The sequence below is a fragment of the Pipistrellus hanaki genome, assembly GCF_964339955.1.
Source record: "Pipistrellus hanaki genome assembly, chromosome: 1".
Classification (NCBI taxonomy): domain Eukaryota; kingdom Metazoa; phylum Chordata; class Mammalia; order Chiroptera; family Vespertilionidae; genus Pipistrellus; species Pipistrellus hanaki.
Window position 1 is genome coordinate 17030728 of NC_140503.1, and position 25205 is coordinate 17055932.

At 38.0% G+C, this 25205-nt stretch overlaps 1 long non-coding RNA gene across 1 annotated transcript in view; it reads left to right on the forward strand.

The window, feature by feature from the left end:
• LOC311626505 overlaps positions 1 to 21816 on the forward strand; it is a 102248-nt gene extending 80432 nt beyond the window's left edge. The window contains exons 3-4 of the long non-coding RNA XR_014795702.1: positions 20215 to 20347; positions 21770 to 21816. This is a non-coding gene — a long non-coding RNA (uncharacterized lncRNA). The remainder of the gene's footprint in view (positions 1 to 20214; positions 20348 to 21769) is intronic.
• The last annotated feature ends 3389 nt before the right edge of the window (positions 21817 to 25205 follow it).

The window sequence follows — 25205 nt, forward strand, 5'->3', positions numbered from 1 at the left end:
ATTTTAATGTCACTAGTAAAAGTGGCTTTTATTAATTATATATATTTGTTGAATTATTTATTGTCTGCCTTCCTTAACCAGAAGATGAATTTCATGAGAATGACTATAGTATCCTCAGAATTTAGGTAAGTACCAGGTAAATAGTAGATAATTAAACAATTATTCAGAGGATAAAAGTTCAGTGTCTATTATATACATGGAATATGGATTCAGTATGGAATAAAACTAATTTGGTTTCTGCCCCCATGAAGCTTAGAGTCTAGGAAGAATTTACATATGTTACCTAAATAAAACTTCACAAGGTATAAGGTAGAAACTTACTTTCCCATTTTTCCAAAGGCTGAGGCTGGGACTAAAGAAGTTAATTCTTGTGCTCAGCTGGGATATGAACCCAACTTGCCTATCTTCAAAACTTGCTCCCATAATGCAACATTCAGTTCCTCTCAATAATAAGTATCAGTTTAGGTGATGGTTAGATATGTAAAGCTAGAAATTTTGAAGTGCCTTGAATACCAGGGCTAAGAAAATTTTTCTTGTGATAAGATAATAAAAAGTTGTTAACTTGGGGTGGTTAAACCACAATGCAATATACAGGTGATGTATCATAGAATTGTATACTTTAAGCCTTTTTAATTTTATTAACCAAAGTCAGCCCAATAGATGTAATATTGTTTAAAAAACATTATTGAAATATTTTAAGAAGAAGAGTGCTTTAGAAAGTATGCCCTGGGTGTGATCCATGAGGTCAAGGGAAGCAGGGGAGGCTGGAGGTAGGGAAGAGTAAGAAGACTATTTGCTCTTGCCTGTCAACCACTCACCATATTTTAAGAACTTAATAGCAGTTCAAAATTGTATGTTGTTTCTACATATTTCCTTAATAACAGCTGCTGAATGAAGGAAAGTTCATTTCATGCCTTTACTGAGGACAACTCTGGGGCAGAAAACTTTCTGATTCCATTCTGGAAACATCTATTTCAGATATTTTCAAGTGAAAATTACCAGCAGCCTCTGTACCCAAGGATGATTATAGCTATTCTTTATAACAATTATCAGCTTGTGGCCACAGATGATGTTTACTGTGGTCATGCTGTCTTGAAAATGACTTTGCATTCCCTGTTCCAGATTGATCACAACTAGTTGCCCAATATTCTTTCATACATCCATTCATTCATTATTTTATTTATTCATTAATCACACATTCTTTGAACACAGTGTGTGTTCAGAAAAGGTCAGCTCCCCGGTTAGTGAGGGAGATAGACTTATGTCCTAATAAGAAAGTTTTTCTTGAATCTATATTCACTGTCTCCAGAATAAAAATACTTCTCCCCATTTCTAGTACTGTACTCTGGACCATCTGCCTCACCTTGGTTCTTCTAATAGCCTTATAATTAATCTCTGTGCTTTATAGTTCACCCTATTTTCAACATAGCAACCAAAGTGATCCTTATTAAATGCTAGAGGCCCAATGCATGAAATTCATGTAAGAGTAGGCCTTCCTTTCCCTGGCTGCTAGCACTGGCTTACCTCTGGCACCTGGGACATGGGCTTCTCTTGCAGCCCTGACTTCATCCGAAAGGTCATCCAGAAGGATGTCTGGTCTAATTAGCATATTATGCTTTTATTATTATAGATAAGTAAGTTGATTCCACTCCTTTGTTCAAAACCTGTGATGGCTCTCCATTTCACTGAGATGAACTCAGGACTTATAGAGACTTACCATTCATGTAATGTGACTCTTAGGAACCTTTTCTCCTGTTGTTTTTCCCTACCCATTATCCATCTTAATCACTATCTTCCAGACAAAGAAAGAGAAAAGAGTTCTCAGAGGAGTGGGAAATTATGATGACACTGAAGACAACTTTTATCTACTACCCAATTTAGTTTTGGTCTAGCCTTATCCTAGGACTGGTATACAAATGAACAAAGCACTGGGAGCCCCAAACTTTCTCCTTAGCTTATTCCATCCTATTTTTGTCACCTGGATGGCAGCTGCCCAGCCACTCAAGGCCAGCAAAGGCTTGAACTGCAAGCAGTGGCAGCAGCAGAGGTTGATGGGGCATTGCCTTCTCTGATCACTGGGTCACCTCCTGCCCTATCTGAGGCTTGCCTGCTCCTTGGGCCAGCCCTGGGTGGCTGGAGGTATGAGGGGACTGGGAGAGGCCTGAGGCAGGCCTTGCCATGTGCCTGCCACCCAGCAGGGCTGAAGAAACTAAATGCTGCCATCTTTGAGGGTGGGACAGTCAAGTAGCTTAGTCCTTCCTTATTGGCTGTGGTCACCTCTATCTTTGAGGGCAGGATAGTTAATTAGCATATTCCCTTCTTATTGGCTGTAAGTGTCAACATCAATTAGCATATCCCCTCTTTATTATATAGGATTTTCTTTTTAAATTGGAGGTAATTATGATGTCTCTTTCATAGGATTGCTGAGAATCTACATAACAACAAAGAAAGATGCAAATTTACTATACCTTCAAGATGCCCATTAGCCAATCAGGAGTGAGCATGCAAATTAATCCAACAAAAATGGTGGGTTAATTTGCATGCACAGGCACAAGTAGCCTTGGTGGGATGCTTGCATCATCGCCATGGCAACAATGCAGGCATTCTGCACTGCCCCAGCCACTCTGGGCCTCTGGGCAGCATTGGAAAGGCAGAAAGGCAGCTCCAGGCCAGAGCAAAGGCAGAAAGGGGGCTCTAGCCCGAATGAAGGCAGTGCCAGCAGCCAGAGGAAGGAAGGCCAATTCTTGCACGAATCTTTGTGCAACAGGCCTCTAGTATTAAATAAGATTACTTAGTTACAGTGTTTAATGCTGTACCTAGCACAACTTCTGGCATATAATAGGAGGCAAATAAATGTTTGTTGAATAACTGAAGAGATGTATGAAATGGAAGCAAAGGATCTTAGAAATTTGTCAATGAATACCATATTTTAAATTGTTTAACTATGTTCAATAATATACAGATAGCCTTGGGGTTAGGAAGGTCAACTGGGAAAGTGACTAGAGTGTAGTTGTGGGAAACAAACATGCTGGATGGTTGCCCACAGGTGGAATTAAGACATTTATTCAGCTAATCAGACTCTACAATAAATTATTCCACTTAACCGGGGAAAGTTCTCAGTATTGGCCAGGAACACCTCTTACAGTAAATGGTTCTGGTGCAGCAACTGTGGTGGTCAGTCCCATGTGAGCGCAGCTCACCTCATGATCAGTTAGCTTTAATGCACATCATGTTCCTTTTGGTTTTCTCTAAAAGCCTTTTACATCAATGTAGGAACACACACCAGAAATAAGGGGAGTTACTGCCCTTGGGATAATCCTCAGCTAATGAGTAAAGGAGTCCAGGGGTAAATGATTCAACCTCTCATACTTTAGAAGGTATTTCATAAAATGAACAGGAGGTCACAAAAGAATTGAACTCCAGTTGCTGAAAGTATCCTAATACTGGAATTTTCTCATACCTTTATTTCACTCTTTCCACATCCTCTTTCTTAATTCCTTGGATTATTCCTAAATAAACTCACTGCATACTCTCCCAGTTTGTATTTTCTGGAAAAACCAAGCTAAGGCATATATACTAGTATTTTTAACCTTTTATTAAACCTTAGTCTGTCCTTCCCCAAATCTGTTTTGGGTTCCCATGTAGTGAAGGTCAATGTTTATTTAGTCTATCATACCTGTCAAGATTTTGTTAAAGTTCAACTGACAGTATTATTTTTTTTCACAGTACAAATCAAATTATACAATAACTATAGGCCCAGTACATGAAATTTGTGTACTGGAAAGAGGGGTGTCCCTCAGCCCAGCCTGCACCCTCTGCAATCTGAGATCCCTCTCACAATCCAGGATTGCTGTCTCTAAACTGCTGGCCTGCCTGCCTGCCTGCCTGATTTCCCCTAACCGCTTCTGCCTGTCCTCCCCTGCAGGCCTGGTTGCCCCCAACTGCCCTCCCCTGCAGGCCTGGTACCCCCTAACTGCTCTCCCCTGCCAACCCACAGGAATTGGGCCTAAATAGGCTGTCAGACATTCCTCTCACAATCCAGGACTGTTGGCTCCCAACTGCTTGCCTGCCTGCCTGCCTGATTGCCCCCAACCGCTTCTGCCTGCCAGCCTGATCACCCCCTAACCACTTCCCTGCCAACCTGATCAATGCCTAACTGCTCCCCTGCCAGCCCAGTCACCCCCAAGTGCCCTTTCTTGCTATTTTGATCACCCCCAACTGTCCTCCCCTGCTGGCCTGGTGACCCCTAACTGTCCTCTCCTGCCAGCCTGGTTGCTCCCAACTGCCTCCCCTGCTGGCCTGGTATTCCCCCCCCACCCCCCCGCAACTACCCTTCCCTGCCATCTTGTGGCATCCATCTTGTGACCACATAGGGTAGCCAACTTGTGTGAGGGTGTGATGGTAAATTTGCATATTCTTTATTATATAGGTTTAGAATATTAAATTATTTTTCAAATTATAAAGGCACCTTGGGAATATCAACAGACATTCTCTTATAGATGGTATTTACACTCTACTTGGTTAAGATTTAGCAATCTATATAATCACATTTATTCTTTCTGAAAGCATTGTCCCAGAGCACATTTGAAAAAAAAGAAAGAAAGAAAGAAGAAAGAAAGAAAGAAAGAAAGAAAAAAAATTCTGGCAAATTTTTGAGGAATACATAGCTATGGAAATCACTAAATAAAATAATCTTTTTAATGAAATCCTTCCTGCAAGCATATTTCAATAGTCTTGCTGGTAAAAGTTCAAAATTCTGTCTTTAGTTTGTCTTGTGGTCTTTGAACAGTGAACTAGTCCATGGAAATTCTATTCCTGGACGCCAATCTATGATGAATTTGTACTGTATAAATGAGGAAACTGAGTAGGAAATAATTTCTTTGAGAAATTATCTTGAGGAAGAAATTGTTTCTCAAAGATTCTCATCTGAAATGACTATAATCAGAATTCCATACTCAACTCTTTAGCTAGCAGTGTCTTCTCTATTTTTCCAAATGACTGCACATTAAACATTTTCACTTAAGGGGGGGCTGCAAAAATGATCTACTACCTTCGCGTAATCATGCCTCATGAACTCTCTATTGTGTTATTGGCAGAATTTCTATTTATATTTTGCTCTTAGTCTCTCACTAACTTATTAGGTTTTCAACTGTTTTGCTTTAAGTCTACCCTTCTGTGGGAATCTTGAACTCCAAGCCATCTATTAAATCCCCACAGCATGCCCAGCTTTGCCTAGGTGTGCCCAGTGCCCTAGTACCTGAGTCTTAAGAGGGAGATTGGATACTTGTTACCTTGCTTAGAGATGAAACAACAAAACACTCTCAGAATAAGAGTTTACTCATAAACTCTTACTTAAGTGATTCCAAAGGAATGGACAAGTGAGATGTTTCTTTTTCTATCTTAATGATTTGATTTGGATTCTAACCTGAAAAGCTTTCATAGATACCACTCTTAATGCTCTCATTCTTTCTTTACTCCTGCTCATAGACAAAATGTCTCTTTTCTACTTGATCAGTTTAGAAAAATGAGGTAAACATGTTACCCTGCTTCTTAAGCTTTCTACCCCCTTTCTCTGCAGTCTGTCTACCTATACAATGCTTTGCTCCTTTGTTCACTGCTGCCAGAGGCTCTGCTTGGGAAACTTTGGGTAAGCCTAGGATGCTATGACAGGAAGTCCATCACTGGCCCACATTTGACCCATTTCTCCAATAGCTTTATCAGTATCAAAGGGGATGTTTTGGCCTCCCTCTTCTTGACTCATGCACTAATTGATAATTCATTTATAAAATCTGAAAACTTTTCAATAAAATCTCCCCAAATTCTAACATAGAAAATGAAGAAAGGGCTTTAAACAAAAAATAGTTTTAATAACACAATAGCCTCAACAAAGACAATGGTCTTGAGGATGATGAATAAAAACAATAATTGAGTATTGCTAAATGCTTGATTGACCAGGAGTTTGAGAAATTGCAGTAGTCTGAGAGTTAGAGCTATAATTGGGTAAATGAGTTCTTTAAGTGCAAGGAGATAAAAATAATGCAGGAACCTGACCATCATAAGCTATTATTTCAATACTTAATATGAAAAGATACCATAGTATGTACTGTAAGCACCCATTTCCCAAAATACTATGTTAAAAAGGAACATTTTTATTACCATACAAAGGGTTTTTTATTCTCACTGTTTCTCAAAACTAATCTTAGTTCTTTCAAAATTTTTTTATTCTAAAAATTAGCAAATACATAATTTCTCCATATTTTAACACAATCTTTTTATTTCTGTAGCTCGTGTTGTAATATAAAACTTCCTGATTGTATGACTATCTAGTTTATCTATTACATACATGCCTTGATAGGACTGAAGTGGGTGGGGAGTTATTTGAGTATAGTGTGTAGTTTATCTTGAACTAGGTAGTCTTTCTGAGTACATTTTACTTATTAAATTTATTTTCATTGTTGACACTATTATATATGTCTCCCCTTTTCACCCTCCTTTGCTCACTTCCACCCAGCCCTCACTCCCTTCACTTTCCTCTAGCCATCACCACACTGTTGTCTGTGACCCTGGATTATGCATATATGTTCTTTGGTTAATCCCTTCACCTTCTTTCATCCACTTTCCTCGCCTCCCTCCATTCTGACAGCTGTCAGTCTGTTCCATGTACCCATGCTTCTGTTTCTATTTTGTTCATCAGCTTATTTTGTCCACATATTATATAATTGAGATCATATGGTGTTTGTTTTTCTCTGACTAGTTTATTTTACTTAGCATAATAATCTCCAGGTCCATTCATGCTGGGGCAAAAGGAAAGCTTTCCTTCTATTTTATGGCCACTTAGTATTACATTGTGTAAATTTATCACAGCTTTTTTATCTACACATATACTGATGGACACTTGTCTCCAGGTCTTGGCTACTAAGATTGGTGTTTTGGGATTCTTAAGAAATATTCCCGGAAATGGGGTGTCTGGGTCAAAAGCAGTTCCAGTTTTAATTTTTTGAGAAAGTCCCATACTGTTTTACACAGTGGCATTTTAAAGCGTTCAAACTTTTCATGTGTTGCTTGTTTTGTTTCAATGCAGGTGCTATTTTTATCATTGAATTAATTTAATAAAGTTGTGTTTAGAAATATGATCTGTAATATATTTCTTTGGATTTTGTCAAACTTAATTTGCTGCTAATTTTCTGAAAAGTTCACATTAAAACATTAAAAACATATTAAAAGGATGAAACAAAAATAGAAAAGAATGTTACATGGTACAAAAAATAAGAAAGTTTGAAGTTAACAAAAATATCACTGGAAATCTGGTCTGGACACTGTTGAAACTTATTAGCAACACAATTATCAGAAAAACAGTAAAAATAGACATTATGCATAAAATGTTCAAGGACTTAAAAAAATATGAACATAATGAGTAGATAAATGGGAAACATTAAAAATACCAAAAGAATCATCTAGTTGTTAAAATATAATATCTGGAATAAAAACATTTTCTAGATAAAAGCAGAACAGAACAGACACTACATAAATAAAGATTAGTTAACTTAATTACATAGCTTTAGAAACTATCCTAATTGAATAGAAAGCATTGAGAGAGAAGAATGGAAGACATGAAGAGACTTAGAAACCTGAAAGAACATATAAGCGAGTTAGTGTATATTCAATTATACTATAAATTATAAAGACAGAAAAAAAAAATACTTGAAACAATAGTGGCATTTAAGTTTGATTAAAAGTATAAAAATCTCAAACTCATGAAACTCAATAATCCTATGTGGGGTAAAATCATGCAGGGAGGAAACCATACCAAGAAACATGGCAATTACGTTCATGAAAGTCAGCAACAAGGAAATAAGTCCTAAGAGCAGTCAGGAAAAAAAACATCCATTGTTTAGTGAAAAGAAAGAAAGAAAGAAAGAAAGAAAGAAAGAAAGAAAGAAAGAAAGAAAGAAAGAAAGAAAGAAAGAAAGAAAGAAAGAATTACAGCAGACTTTTCATTGAAGTAACTTGTAAACTCAAAGATGATGGAATATCATTTCTGCAATATTCTTGCCAAGAGGGCATGGCCTAAATCTAATTATGTGGAATCGTCAGATATTAGTAAATTGAGAGGCATCTACAAAGTACCTGGTCTGTACTCTTTGAGTTTCTTGATGTCATTAAAGCAAAAAGAGAGTAAGGGAAAGAAAGAGACAAGTTTAAGAAATGAAAGTGATATGACAACTAAATGCAATGCTGATTCTGAAATTTATTCCTTCTTTATTTGCTGTAAAGGATAGAATTGGCACAATGATCACAATTTAAATAAATTCTATAGGTTATAAATTAGGGTTATATCAGTGTTATTTTCCTGATTTTTATCACTGCATTGTGGTTATGGAAATGCAACTATTTAGGGAGAAAAATAGATAATTTCTGCAGTTTTCAGATGGCTCAGAAAAAAATAATGATATATATTACAAATAAAGAGAAAATCATGAAACAAATGTAGTAAATGTTAATGATTGGGGAATCTAATGGAGTTTATGGAAAAGTTCTATTTCATTCTCATAATTTTCCTATACAATGGAACTATGTCAAAAAAGTTACCCATTCCTCCCTCCAAAAAATAAAAAATAAAAAAAATCACAAACTCTAATATACCAAGGCAGTCACTGCCTCTGCCAACATACACACACCTATGCTTTTCCCAGATGAAGCCACTTTCCCCTGGTCCAAACAGTGACCTTGCCCTATCTCCAGACTCTTGCAAGTCCCTCTCAGTCACTAGTATTTCATAGGAGCCAGATCCCTGACTGGCTCAGTCTGCTTTTGGCCACAAACCTCAGGAGTCTAACACTTCAGCCTCACTTCTGAGCTTGAATTTTTCTCCACATGGTTATTTATTTTGTTTTTCACCATGAATATGCTCATTGCTTCTCTTTTTCATGTTTTAAATGTCACTGGTAGGAGGGTATTAAAGCCTGAAATTATGGAACCATTTTAACCAAAAGTTTCATTAAGTGGCTTTAACAAAAGCTACAATCACTGTTGGCCATCAAGCAATGGATATTTTGCCTATAACTGAGTATAATGCAGAATTGTGATCTTTCAGAGTCATTTCTGGTTTTAGAAATCCACATTTGGCTTTATTGTGTGTTTTTTCTTATTAGTGTTTTAGTTCTATTTGGCTTTACAAGTTTATTGTTTCAGTAGTATAGTCTATAACATGGCATGTTATATCATGATTACTGCAGTAACCATGCAGAACTAAGCGGGGGGGGAGGGGCAGGAACAAGCTGAAAATAATTCATTTGAAGTACATGCAGTATTCACCCAACAAATATTTTGAATGTTTACTACAGTAGAGTGGGTTTGGGCATGTGATCATGAATCATACTTGCCATAGCTTCCAGGGCATGACAGCCTAACAGGAAAGATAAACTGTCAATAAGTAATCAAATAGACAAAGAAATGAGAGACAAATTTTAACTCTAAGGGATTAAATAAGGCTTCCAGGAAGAAGTGGCTTTTGAGCTAAATCTTGAAAAAATGGGATCTCTGTCACTACTTCGGGAAGAAGTTTAGACTTGGGGAAACTTTAGTTAATGGTAGAGCAGCACTGGAAATAAAATATCCTTATTTCCAACAGAAGAGTTATAGTAGCATTTGACCATTTTATACGTTCATAATGACTGGTTCTTTTGTTATCCACAGCTTCCTTTCCTACCATCACATTATTTTCTAACTAGCTTGTGATTTTGAAATCTATTTAACTATAGAATTCCCTTTGCTAGCCCCTTAAAGGAATAGTGGTTGTTAAAGGGTTAGTGATTTTCTACAAGCAAATCCCAGTATCAGAAGAAAAATCATTAATTTCTTGGTGGCCATTAACAATATTTAGCAAGCCCTTTTTAATAAAACAGAAAAGTCAGTTAAAATGTTTATTGCTTCTTAAGGAGACAGTCCAATCATTTTTACATTTATTTCAGCACTAGAGGCCCAGTGCACAAAAAAAAATCTGTGCACTGGGAGAGGGTCCCTCAGCCAAGCCTGGTACCTCTCACAGTCCAAGAGCCCTCAAGGAATGTCTTAAGGGGATTGGGCCAAAGCCACAGTCTGGCCTCCCTCTGTGGGAAGCAACAGTCTGATCAGGGGAAGGCGCCACCCCCATCAACCCCTCTGCTGCTGCCACTGCTGGCCACTGTAGCCACCGAGGTGTTTTCATCAACACGGACTCCAATGCCTTCACCACAAAAAATGACAACTTTCTTTAGGCATTTTCAAGATGTCTCTTTCATAGGATATGTCATTTCTTTCTTTCTTTTTTTAAAATCCTCACCTGAGGATATTTACCCATTGATCATTAGAGCTTGGAAGAGAGAGAGAAACATCAATGTGAGAGGGAAACTTTGGTTGCCTCCTGTATGAGCCCTGACCTGGGCCCTGGCCAGGGAGGTTCCTGTAACCTAGGTACATGCCCTTGATCAGAATTGAACCTGGAACCTGCGGTCCTCAGGCTGAGACTCTACCCACTGAGCCAAACCAGCTAGGGCAGGATATAACATTTCTTAGCCCCTCCAGCAGCAGACCTTCATTTTTTCCACCAGGAGTGAGGTGGATAAACCCTAGATCACCTTCTTGGATTCTTATCACCCAAGTTACAAAGAACACTGTGAGTGGTGTACAGGGAGCTTAGCCAATGAGTTGTAAGAAAATGTGTTTCCTCTGCAGCTCAGGCACAGAGGCAGGACTGCTGGTGCGTTGTCTCCCAGCAAGGGTGGACCCTCCTGTGTGTTTTGTCTTCACTCCGGGCCCATCTGTGCACACAGCCTCCTCCTGAGATGGTTGTGACTATTATGGCATCCCATCTAATATATATATATATATATTTCCTCTTTAGTAATTGTACTTCTTTATGCTTCTAGAAATGTAGCATAATGGACACATAGGTTGGAATTTTGCCAATCTGAATACAAATCCTGGTTTTGATTTTTTTTTTCTACATCCTGTGATTTTTCCTCTATTAGCAAAAAAATGCAGTTATTCCTGTAAACCTTTCTGGCTTAAAGGAGTCAAGGTGTCTAACTATTTACCTGGGAGTTAACCAATAACGCTCTTTTTCTTTCTTCCTCATTGCCTTTGCCCTGATGTTCTTTTATCTGGGAAATTCTCCTCTTCTCATTATCCTTCACTGTTTATTAAAATTCAACTCATCATTCAAGGGCGACTCTATCTTCTATGGATACTGCCCTAAATGTGGTACTGACAATTATACTTAACTTAGTGCACAATTTTACTAGTGCACTAAGTTAAGTATACAATTGTAACTAGTATACTAAGTTAAGTATACAATGTTACCTATATGTTCACAAAATTCTAGTTTAGCACTTCTTAGTTGGGATTCAGGAATCTGTATTTTAATAACTCCACCAGGTGATTCTCATCATGAGAGAAGTTTGGGAAACACTGATGTAGAGGATTGGTTTAGACATAGAGAAACATGAGGTATTAAAGAGTGTAAAAAGAGCTCATGTAAGCAGAACTAGACTTCATGGTCACTTGGGATTCCTGAGGGTCATTTTGACTCTATACAACTCGTGCCTCATGGGTTCCTTTTAGAATCCAATGTCGTGAGATATGTCTTTTTTAATATTTCATTCTTTTATCTCTTTTCTAAACTACATTGTAACCTGTTGAGGATAAGAATTATACTTCAAATACTATAACACATGTTTGACAAATATTTAACAAAATCATAATGGAAATGGAATATATGGAGATAAAGTGGTAGCAGAATAAGGCAGAGGGAAGTCAACAGGGAGCCTGAACAATAGTAGCAAATCTCTTACTTCAGCGTATTACATACATTGTTTCCTTTAATCCTCTAACAGCCCTATTTGATAAAACAGTAATGACCCCTGCCTTACAGAGGAAGAAACCCAGGTTTAGAGAGAGCTTGAGTAACTTGCTTGAGGTTGCCCTCAGACATGTGGCAGAGATAGGTTTCAAATGTAAATCTAAGCCTGAGTCCAGTGTCCGCAATCCTGAATCTTCAGCCACATTATCTTCCAAAAGTCCTTTCTCTTCTTGTTTCCTTTCCAATCTGGAAACCTAGAGGATCCTTCCTATGCAATGACAGGCTGGCCAATGGTAATTGTTTTTTTTCACTGTTCTATAGACTACTTAATGTAGTCATGAGCCTACTAAAATTTGAAAAATGAGGCATACTTTCTATTTTAATATTAAAGTTGGAAGATCACATTGTCCACACGAATAAATCACTTAGTTCCCTACTTAGCTGTGTGGACTGTCAGACCCTCTAAAGAGGATTGGAGAAGAACCAACCTGGATCTGATTTTTTTCTTCTTCATGGATTAATAGAGATAATTTATTTTCTTGGTGACAAATTATCTCTACCTTCAAGATTTGATGATTCACATGATTGTGCAAATGGAGTAAAAAAAGCTTGGAGAATTCAGGAACAAATGTTTTGACAATGGCTCCCCTGACCAAATTAGCAGAGTGTTGACTATTCCCACACCCTATGAGTAGATACAAATATTGCTCTTCCCAGTGAATGAAACTGGTGGGGTTCTTTGCTTAAAGAAACATTGAAGGTAAAAGAAAGGAAGAGAAGACCAAAAGAACCTGGCTCTTTTGAAAAGAACTTATTAAAGAGGTTTTTTTGCCCAGGAAAATGTTGGCTTTGGCTGCTCTCTAGTGGTGGGCAGTGTTCACTGTCAGCAACTCCTCCACAGAGATTCCAAATTGAAGGATAAAAATGGAAAAATCCAAGCACTTGCTTGGCTACTTAAAGATGGGTTGTTGCAAAGAAAGGATATGCATACACACACACACACACACACACACACACACACACACACACAAGCACATGCAACAGGCCTGGGGAAGATAGGAATGCACCTTTCTCTGAATGGTAAAGGAGAACCGGGGTAGAAAGATGGAGACTTCTACAGAAAGGTGTGAGAGAGAAGAACGCCATTTTCAGAATCTTTATACTTGCCTGATGGCTGTGCTCACCTTCCTCTTTTCATAATTATTGGAAGTAGCAATAGGAAGGCCTCACCTTCTTCAGTGATGCTTCATCTAAATTTAGGTTCTGGTGGTTCCCAAAATTGGTGTTGTGCTGGCTCCAGAGTTTCAGCTGGCTTCTTGCCCAGCCTTACAGAGCATGAAGAAGAGAATGGGAACATAGTTCTTGCCACCTTGTACCATGCCCATTTCTGGAGGATATATGGAGGACCTACCTTTTCTTTTTCTCCTGCATAAGTGGGAGAGCACATGAGGTGTGTGTGTGTGTGTGTGTGTGTGTGTGTGTGTGTAGTGTGTAGTTCTGGTGCCACACATCCCAGTTATCCCCAAATCATATTAGATGTATGAACTGATGTTTGTTTCATAAGCATTTAGGAAAAAAATGAAGTAAAAGCAGTTTAGGGTTCTTTTTTTTAGTTTTTGGCCCACAGTTAACTTACAATATGTGTTCTGTTCCGCCTGAGTTAATTTTCTAAGGAAATCTGGGTAGTCCCTTCACCCACTTGGGTCTTACTGACTGCATCTATGAATTGGTGGGTGGCGATGGAGAGAGGCTGGTTGCTCATCTAGGCCCCTTTTACCTTTGACACACTACGACCTCATGATTCATCCAAAACACATATTAGCTGAACAATAGCCTGGATTATGTGAGAAACTATATATAGGAAGATAGCAAATGTTCATTTTTAAGAAAAGGAAATAAGAAAATCTTTTTTCTGAAAGTTGTGTTATTTCCTGAAAAAGTAATCATACAAATTTAAGGATCAAGTAGTGAACAAAAAATAAACACAATAGCATTTGTTTATATTTAAACCCTAGACATTTTTATGACCAACCCAAGAAGTATAATAATAGTGATAAGTAGAAAAATGAGAAACAAATAATAAAAGGTAATAATATAGAATATGAGTAAGGATATATTATAATTACTAAACATTAAAGTCCAGGAGGCTAAAGTCTTGCTAAACAAGGCTAGAGAATTTCACTATATATAATGGAAGTAAAATGCCTTTATTAGCTATGAGAGCCTGACAAATTGACTTAACCTCCCTGTGTCTGAACTATTGGTAATCTTTTTACAGGACATGAAACTCCTGATTTTTATGAAGATCAAATGAGCACATGACTTGAGTACAATATCTAAAATTGCCTGACCATTAGTAAAGTCTAATTCCCTTATATTCCCATTAAAAAACCACTGCATTGGCTTTTGGTAGTTAAAAATTTGGATATTTTCTGCATACTTCTTCAACTAATTAAAGAAAGGCACTTCAGAAATTATTGTATTTGGGCCAAATATTGCACTTTGTGGGTTAAGAAACTGAAGTACTTTCTGGCCTGCTGAAAGTCATGCAGGTGGTTTCTATTGTGGACAGGACACAGGCTTCTGACTCTTGTTCTAAAGCTTCTCTTCTCTTACCATGATGTCATTAGTGTCTAATCACAATGACATTGCCAAGAGAGAAGAGATCCTAATGGAGAAAGAGCTTTCCAGAGAATAATTTCTTTACAACGAGGCACTCTGAAACATAAGACTGTGCAGAGGTGGAAATGATTATTTGGACTCCTGGGAACACCAGGAATAATTCTTAGTTCTAAGGTCATTAGTACATGGACAAAATCTACTTAACATTATAGAGTTTGAGAATGAAAAAGGACCGTTAGTGTAAATGGCAACATAAAGAAAGGGAAGATAATGCCAATATTATTATTATGAAAATAGTTTTGATGTCATGAACCATCTGACAGAGCCTCAAGTTCCCCTGGGGTTCCACAAACCACTCTTTGAGACTATTGCTCCTTTCTAGTTTAGCTCTATAAGTAAAACATGACAATTATGAGGTTGATACTAAGTATTGTGAATATTCAATGAGGTGTTTCCAGTTTAGCATGTTAAAACTGGGGTCCTTCCACACCATATGTAAGCTCTGGGAATTCTTTTGCTTATGGTGATTCTTTGTCTTGACTCATGGAGTTTAACCCTCAATTCAGTGCTAAGCCAAAGACTTGGGTAGATTTCTTTGCAGTTGTTTTTTTGTTTTTTTGTCTGTTTGTTTTTTTTTTTTTGTGTTTTTTTTTTTAGCTATTCTTCATTTCAGCATATCTGCCTCCTAAGTACTAACTTTCTCAGCTTCCAGTCCCCACTTCTCAAGTCAAACGGGTGGTATGTTCTTCTTGCTATAGTTGAAAAAATGCCTTAAGGTAGAAACCTGGGAAAATCATAGAGCTATATTTTTTCCCCTTTTCTCAGACACCATGGTCTTTCACTTCCCATTGTCAAATGTCTGAGAATTGTGTGTGTGTGTTACATTCTATTTCTCTATTTGTTCATCATAGAAGGAAAATTGATTCCATTTACTCCCCCATGCCCAGCTGGTGATATCAAATTATTATATTTTTAAAACCATTATCTTCAATGGGTTTTTCAATGATTTTGTTTTCTTGTGTTATAATGATTATATTTTCCATATCTCCAGAAATATTTTAAAATCTTGATTCATCGTTTCTTGAAAACTTTAATTTGACATGGTATAGACATAAATCATGATCTTGTATGCCTTTTGAGATAGTTGTACTCCTCTGACATCTAGTTATTATAGCTGTGAGTTTACTATGTTCCCTGGGTACATTAGCTTTTTTGATTGCTAATGTTATTTGGAGAAGAATTTAGATAAAAGTTTTGTTCTGTGTTAGAATCTAATAGGTTTAAGGAAAGGGGAAGGGATCAACCTGTGAACTGAGAACTGCAGGTACTAGAAGTCCTTTGTTTACCACTTCCACTTGCTACCACCCCACCATTCAATTCTTCTGGTTATGGTTTCATCTTCTAGACATGGGAAAAGCAGTGAAAGGAGGCATTTTCCTTAGAGTGTGACATTAGCCTTTAGGATTTTGATCTGAAGGATTGGGGAGTGAATGACTAGAATTGCTTAACTATAACTGTGTTCATCAACGCTTCATTCTGGCAGAGCTTTGGAAGGACCTTAGCCCCTGGAAATCTACACTGAGGTTCAGGTCCACCGTTGTAGATTTCTCCCACTATGTTGGCAGTCAGTGATGGTCTTAAGGCATCACTGGCAAATGGCATGCAACATCCATCTCTATTCCAGTCTTTATTTTCTCACTTATGCTGGATTTGCCAGCCAAAAATAGCCCAGTGTTTTCCACAGGTGTTTGATATTGCTATTATCAGTTTTGGGGATCCATGTCTTCCTTTTATTTCTAATATTTCTCCAGGTTTTAAAAATTATCAATTGGGGTGAGCCATTACTGCCATTTTATAATTAAATATCTCTAATTCTAAGTTTCTAAGTTTAAAATGAGGGTAATATTAATATATATCTTATAGAAGATCAAATGAAAAATATAAATAATGTGGTATTTTCTGGAACAGTGTAACAACTCCCTTCAAGTTTGCTTTTGCTGTTCTTGCTAGTGTTATAATTAATTATGAAACATTCAACAGAACAAATCCAAAAATAACATTATATAAGAGACTTACTGTATATCAATCTATTGTCACTCACTGAGTATGTTTATTAAACTAAGTAAACTTATTTACTAAGTCACCTAATTGTATATTATTCAGGGATATCTTTCCATTTGTCCACAAGCATCTCATGGAAAGTACTTGTCAATGCTGTGTTAAAACTTAGAGTTGTTACTTGTACACAGAGCTCTGTTCTAGTTTACCAGGACAAATAAATTAATCCCTCACTTTTTCTTTTTTGAGAGATTAACAGTTCAGCAATAATGATCAGCATTTCTAAAACTTATAATATATGTATACACACAAGACCACAGATAATGCAGTGAGAAAACAGATAAAATGAAGCTATCTCATTTATTTTGTTCATCTCTCTTCTCTCTCTCTCTCTCTCTCTCTCTCTCTCTCTCTCTCTCTCTCTCTCTCTCACACACACACACACACACACACACTAAAATCTAAGGATCCTACTTTAGGAGATACATAATTTTTCTATGATAGAATAAAAAAAGATACTTCTTTTAGCCAATGTACTGCAGCTATCAAACTTCTAGCACCAGAAAATAGAATTCTTTATTAAAGTGAAGTTGCTAAAGAATTTAGTTTAATTAATATTTAATTTCATAGTTTGTTCTCCTCCACCCACCCCCCCAATCTCCTGCTTCTGAAAATTTCTTTGTTGGAAGAAAAGCATAAGCCTGTGCACCTAATTCTAAAACAAGACCTGCAATGGTTAGTACTTTAATGGAGATATAAGGGTATAGGGTTACATTGGTCAGTTCATGTGTTAACTTGGCTACACTATGGACCCCAGTTTCTCCTCAAGCACTAAACTAGGTGTACAACAGTATTTGATATATGTAATTAATGTTTACAATTTATTGACTTCTAGTAGAGGAGTTTATTGTAGACTAGAGGTCCAGTGCATAGATTCATGCACTGGTGGGGTTCCTCAGCCTGGCCTACAGGGATCGGGCTAAAACCTGCTCTCTGACATCCCCTGAGGGGTCCTGGATTATGAAAGGGTGCAGGCCTGGCTGAGGGACCCCACTGGTGCACGATAAAGACTGGGGAAGGATGAAAGGAGGACTGCAGAGCATGCCCAGCCCATCTCACCCAGCCCCTTTTGGTGGGACCCCAGGGGCAAGCTAACCTATTAGTTAGAGCATCTGCCCCTGTTGATCAGTGCCTGTCACAGTGACTGGTTGAACCATTGGGCACAGCATATTAAGCTTTTATTATATAGGATAACCTGGGTGAGTCTGATTTAATAGGTTGAAAGGCTGTGAGAACAAAGATTTCTTAGAAGAAGAAATTCTGTTATGGAACTCCACTCAGTTTATTCTGGGGAATTCCAGTCTTCCTTTCCTAATGGCCTATCCCATTCATTTCTGACTTACTCAGAAATCCTTTAAAAAAATGGATAAGCTAATTCTTTGCAATATATCTTACTGGTGGGATCCTAAGAGCAATAGAAATTAATTCTGGATTCTTGGTGTTGAAGATTTTGAGCAATGCCTTAGAAGAAGAATGGGATTTAACAGGTAGAGTCAGACCTATTGAAGATATGAAAGTTCTTATACTTCTGAGCTCCAGTATTATCTTTTCACTCCTTGAACTATCTTTCACACACTTACTTCCTCACATGTACTCTATTATTTCTATTTGCTGTTTATCATGATGTTAATATTTACCATTTTTTAGTACCTACTGTAACATAATTTTTAGACTGGAACCTATTGGGTCGGCAGCTAAGTAATTGCGGGTTTCACACATATATGGCTTCAGTTGAATTTTTAGTTTGCAGACGTAGTACAAATGTAAAACACATTTTGTTATTTGATAGTTGGCTATTCAGCTGTTAATCAGTAAAAAAAGTTTTTTGATCTGTTTTGTAGTTTTCGTTTGGCGTTCGTTGAAAAATGGAAAATCAAAAGGAACATTTTCGTCATATTTTGCTTTTTTATTTCCGCAAAGGGAAAACGCATCGCAAGCTCATAAAAAGTTATGTGCTGTTTATGGTGACGAAGCCTTAAAAGAACGGCAGTGTCAAAATTGGTTTGCCAAATTTCATTCTGGTGATTTTTCACTCAAAGATGAAAAACGCTCTGGTCGTCCAGTTGAAGTTGATGACGCCCTAATCAAAGCAATAATCAATTCAGACTGTCACAGTACAACACGTGAGATTGCAGAGAAGCTTCATGTATCACATACATGCATTGAAAATCACTTAAAACAACTTAGCTATGTTCAAAAACTCGATACATGGGTTCCTCACGAACTGAAAGAATCACAGTTAACGCAACGCATTAGCAGCTGCGATTTGCTAAAGAAACGTAATGAAAATGATCCATTTTTATAACGACTGATAACTGGCGATGAAAAATGGGTTGTTTACAACAATATCAAGCGGAAAAGATCGTGGAGCAGGCCAGGTGAACCAACTCAAACAACATCAAAAGCTGATATTCATCAAAAGAAGGTTTTGTTATCAGTTTGGTGGGATTACAAAGGAATTGTCTACTTTGAACTCTTACCACCCAACCGAACGATCAATTCTGATGTCTACATTGAACAACTAATGAAATTAAACAATGCAGTTGAAGAAAAGCGGCCCGAATTGACAAATCGAAAAGGTGTTGTATTCCATCATGATAATGCAAGGCCACACACATCTTTGGTCACTCGGCAAAAATTAATGGAGCTTGGTTGGGATGTTTTGCCACATCCACCATATAGTCCTGACCTTGCACCATCTGATTACTTTTTGTTTCGATCTTTACAAAACTCCTTGAATGGTAAAAATTTCAATAATGATGATGATGTCAAATCGTACCTGATTCAGTTTTTTGCTAATAAAAACCAGAAGTTTTTTGAACGTGGGATTATGATGCTGCCTGAAAGATGGCAAAAGGTCATTGATCAAAATGGGCAATACATTACAGAATAAAGTTATTTAGTTCCATGAAAAAATTGTCTTTGATTTTCTTTTTAAAATCCGCAATTACTTAGTTGCCGACCCAATAGATTCTTTGTCTGCCAGAGTCAAAGAATGAATCCACAGACAGAGGGTAGTATAGCAAAGGTGAAGATTTATTGAAGACTAAGTACAGATGCCCACGTGGGGAAAAGGAGAGTCCCACAGAATGGACTCCCACATGGGGAGGGGAAAAGGGTCCTACCGACTTCCTGTTTCATGGTTTATAAAGACCATAGTTCCTTTGTCCTGATATCCTCTCTGATTGGCCACTGTCCCCCTTTTTGATTTGGTCACTATAGCAACTCCTGAACTCAAAAGTCAACAACATGGGACTTGTGATGCCCTCCTACCTTGTTGTGCTTTTCTTTCTGGGCTTTCTTCCTTCTTCTTTATTTTTTAAATATAGACCTTTTTGACTATTTCCAGCTCCCTTGTCTTATGTAAATGCAACTGTTGCTGCTCCCTGTACCTGGCTTCCTTGTGTTATAGAGACATACTTTCTCACAATCTGTAGCCCTATATTTTTTTCTATGGATCCCAATTCTAAACCTGCCTATATCTCCCTAAAATTCTTGTTTCACTACTGTGTGCTATGATTGGTTATATTCTTCTAATTTCTTATAACACTGATTATCCTTATTTTATGAATGAGAAAATTGAGTCTCAGATAAAGAACAGTTACAAGCTTTGTCACCTCTTATTTCCACTAGAGAAAGGCACCCTGATATCTATAAGAGACTGCGAGCCTCAGGGAATAAACAAGAAATGTAAAAAATGGCTGCAGAACACTGTTGAAAATGAATACTTATAATTCTATCTCTGGGTAGTGAAGGAAAAATGTTAAGGTCAGTATTTTCTATGTAAGAAAGAAAATCAGAAAATTTAAATAATATTTTGTATTAATTGGGGTTGTTGAGAGAGAGGAGAGAGAGAGAGAGAGAGAGAGAGAGAGAGAGAGAGAGAGAGAGAGATTATGAGGAATTGGTTCATGAGATTAATGGAGCAAAGAAGTTCTACAATTTCTTCCTGAAAGCTGGAGACCCAGGAAAGCTGATTATATATTGTAGTTCAGTCCCAAGTCTGAGGCATAAGAACCAGGAAAGCTGGTTTTTTTCTGAGTTCAAGGTTAAAACAAGGCCAATATTCAGTAAGATGTCAATCAGAGATGCAATTCATTCTTATTCTGCAGTTTATTCTATTTAAGTCCTCAATGAATTTGGTGTTACCCACCTTAATTGAGGCTAAGGCAATCTGCTTCACTCAGCTTACTGATTCAAATGCTAAACACATGCAGAACACTAACTGCTTTTTTTCAAAGAAGCAGTGGGGTCTTTCAAAGAAGGTGAAGAAGAAAATCTCATGAGGGTATGGAATTCCAAAGTGGGAAAAGAAGATGGGCCAGTAAAATGAAAGTGCTAGCTCATGAGCTGAATACAATGATCACCTTTTTTTTTGTTTTTCTGATTTTGCATAGGCATCACAGTTATGTGGAAAGAAGAGCAAATCAGAGCAGGGAGCAGGGAGCTTAGGTACTTTAGAGTCAGAAGACTTGCTGATTCTGTTGCTATTCAGCTGCCTGGACTAAAATGAAATAAATATTAATTATCTTTTGTGCCTGGCTCTGTTGATACCTACCATGCCTGTTCCTGTTTTCTTCACTGCCTTCTGTAGCTATGATTGACCTGAAGCCTTTGCTCAATGACAGCAAGTCCAGCTTGCTCAGACCTTGAACTAGGATTGCCTGTAAAGGTCTGACAGCTGCGGTAGCTTCCCAGCTGTTTCCAGCATCATCTCAGCACTCCAGACAGTCTCTGTGAATCCTGAGGTATAGCTTCTGTCTTCTCTGCCTGCGATTTCTATGTCTTGGCTCACAGTGCAGCTGTCTCTTGCAATGAGCTTCCATCGAGCCAGTCACAGGGAGATACTTCCTTTTCTGCTAGTCATTTTCTACTGCCACCATCCAGCTCCTCAGGCCACAGACACAAAACAATATCAACCCACAGAGAATCAATCAGGAGCTCTGCAGAAGAAAGGGAGAAGGATGGGGTTTGCCTTCCCTCTTCCATCTCTCATGATGTTGCATTCAGAATAGTTCCATTTGTTTGCAAACTTGTAACACAGAGTGACCAAACTCTGGGAACTGCAGATAAGACCTGTACTTTTTAAAATTTATTTTATAATAACCTAATATGGTAGTAGGCCCATAGAGTTTGATGTAGAGGGATTTCACCTGTAATAGAACACAACTGTTTCTCTTTTTTCCAAAGGGAGCAGAATAAAATACCCTTCATCTTGGGGAGGCATTGACAAGACAGGGGCAGGACCTTGAGGGTCAATGAGTGCACCTGGAGCCTACTGGAAAATGATCAGGTAAGTAAATTATAACAGGCATTTTACAAAGGCATGGCTGGAATGAAAACATTCTTTGTCATAGAGTGGATAGAGACCTGTTACTTAAAATCTGATCTTTAGACTACTTCATAAAATATTGAGGATAAAAGACCTGATACAGAAAAGTGGCATTCTACCCTACCTAATTTTGCTCAGTGGATAGAGCATGGACCTGCAGATTGAAGGGTCCCTGATTGGATTCCCAGTCAGTACACATGCCTGGGTTGTGGGCTCAATCCCCAGTAGGGAGAATGCAGGAGGGGCTAATCAATGATTCTCTCTCTCATCATTGATGTTTCTCTCTCTTTCTCCCTCTCCCTTCCTCTCAGAAATATATATAGTGAAAATGAAAGATGAAGACTCAGGACTGGACTGTAAAGGAAATTCTTAGTAATACCTCATAAAGATCTTTCAAGGGCTCCTTAAGTAAGAGCAATGGAAATTTTCTATAAGAACCCCAGTAGATGTTATTGACATCTTTTTAAAATATAATTAAGCATAAAATAATAGTTAGAAACTTACATATAGTTTTTGTTTTCTCACAGTGCAGGTTGATATTTTCAATTAATACTTTTCCTATCTTCATAAACACTCAAGTTGGAGAACCCTATTATGTTATTGATATAGGTAGGACATCTGCACAGGACAGCAGGAGAAATCTTATCTGTTATTGCCGTCAGGATTAATTCACTTATTTATTCACTAAATATTTATTGAACAACTGTGTGCTTGACCCTCTTCTAAGTGCTTGATATTATATATATATATATCAGTGAAGAAAACAAATTTAAAAAAACAAAACTCTTTGCACTCATGGCAAAGCCAGGTCAGTTGTGTTCTATAGAGAAAACTACTATGACAAAACCTATTTCTGCTAAGATGTAAAAAATGAGAGTTGGGAGATAAATTATAGAAAGAGACAGAGCATCAGCTAGAGTCACACACACACACACATACACACACACAGAGAGAGAGAGAGAGAGATTATTCCTGAATATGAACAAAAGGGGAAAGTTCCTTAGTCTTCTCCTAAAATTTAACTTACATGAGGTAGTCCAGGTTTCTAGAGCTAATACATTAATGCTATCGAATATTAGATATTAAATGAGAACAGAAAAAGTGGTGTTTGGTGTTATCTGCTGTCAATTTCAATAATTATGGTGGATTTAATCATGGAAATGTGAGGCTCATTGAACACAATTATGTGTTATGTCCAGTCTGAAGTTATTCTTCTGGAAAAAGGTTGAAGAATATGCAGATGGTTAGGCAGTAGAGAGAGAAGACAATGGGTTGGTGGAGAAGAAGCAGGTTTTAGTAAACAAGGATCAGGAGTCTAAAAAAATATAATCTGCATTTCAGGCCAGAATATGTTAATGACATATTTTTTTTAGTTTCTTTTTTCTTCCCTTTCAAACCATCAATTAGGCCTTGAGAAAGGAGTCAGTGTACTTTTAACACTTTCCACTTAATCACCTATAGCCATTGCTCATTTAATGATTGTCTTTTTGTACCAAACAAGAAGTAACCATGATTTTAGCAAAAGAAATGGAATGAGAAAGAAATTGCCTAATCAGCCCTGCTCATGCAGTTCTTTGCAAGCAAGATTATTGAATTGTCAGTCTCTGCAGAATTTTAATGAAGCTCCATCTTGCTGGAAAATCCAGCCTTTTGTCAATAGAGTTCAATAACTTGACCACCCGTGTAATAAGATGTACCAGTTGAAATCTTTCACACTGCCAAAGCCAGAGGCATGCTAGAAGTACCTTAAAAATATGGAAGCACTTTCTGTGCCTGCCACTATAGATAAAGCTCTGGAGGTCATGGCTGTAATGCTATAATATAAGTAGTTGTTTCACTGTGGTATAAAGAATGTACCCACTAGTTAAATAATATTTGTAGGGACACAATATGCTAACCATAATTATTATATGTCAGATATTCTCTTAAAGCTATACATACAATCACTCTTCTTATTCCCATAACAACTCTGAGTTACCCTCAATATCTCCACTTTGCAAATAAGAAACCTGAAGTTTAGTGCAATGGATAGAGTGACCGCAAAGGCTCCAATGTCCTAATTCTTGAAACCTGTGATTATGCTATCTTATATAACAAAAGGAACTTTGTAACTATAATTAAGTTAAGGATCTTGAGATGGAGAGATTATCTGTATTTTCCATGTTATTTTGCTGTAATCACAAGGGATCTTACAAAAAGGGAATAGTAGAGCCCAGATATACAGAATAGATTGATTATGGAATCAAGGGTTAGAGTGATACAGGAATAGGCCAGGATCCAGGTGACCTCTAGAAAAAGGAGGAAGGAAGGAAATGGATTCTCCCTTAGACCTTTTGGAAGATACCAGCTCTACCAACACCTTGGCTTTAGCCAAGTGAGGCAGATTTCAGATTTCTTGAATCTAATCCTATATAATAAAGATGTAATATGCAAATTGACCTTCACTCAACACACAAGATGGCTGCCACAAAATGTCCAGCAGGGGAGGGCAGCTGTGCGTGATCAGGTCAGCAGGGGAGGGCAGTTAGGGGTGACTGGGTTGGCAGAGAAGGACAGTTGGGGGCCACCAGGAGAGGGCAGTTAAGGGTAATTAGGCCTGCAGGGGAGGGCAGTTAGGGATGACCAAGTTGGCAAGGAAGGGCAGTTAGGGGTGACCAGGCCAGTAGGGGAGGGCAGTTAGGAGCAATCTGGCCAGCAGGGGAGCAGTTAGGCATCAATCAGGCTGGCATGGGAGTGGTTAGGGAGTGAGCAGGCTGACAGGCAGAAGTGGTTAGGGACAATTAGGCAGGCAGGCAGGCCAGTGGTTGGGCGGGATGTCTGACTGCCTGTTTAGGCCCAATCTACCAACCTCCATCCAGAGTGTTGCTCAGGTCACCTTCTTTATATATGTCTTGGAAACAGATCTAGGATTCTGATAGCTTCTCCTCTTGTGAGTAAACTTAGAAGAAGGACCCAAGTGGGACAAACATCCACAACTGTATTTGGTCTTCTTACCAATTATAATTCCCTTCAACCAAAATATTTGTTATCTCCCCCTTCACTATCCATTCTCTAGTCTCCCACCTTTAGCTATCATTTCTGCTGAACCTGGAGGCTTACTTGGTGACTCAACTTCTCTTCCCTGAGGTCCTTGCCCTTCTGAGGCCTAGATTACTGTATCTGGGCAAGTAGTTACCATGATGCACTCAAGTGGATCACTTGGTCCCTACTGTATGACCACAAGGTAACTTCCTCCCAATGATCAAGGTCAATAGTCTTTGCCAGGATGGCCACTTTACATCTTAGCTGCTGGTC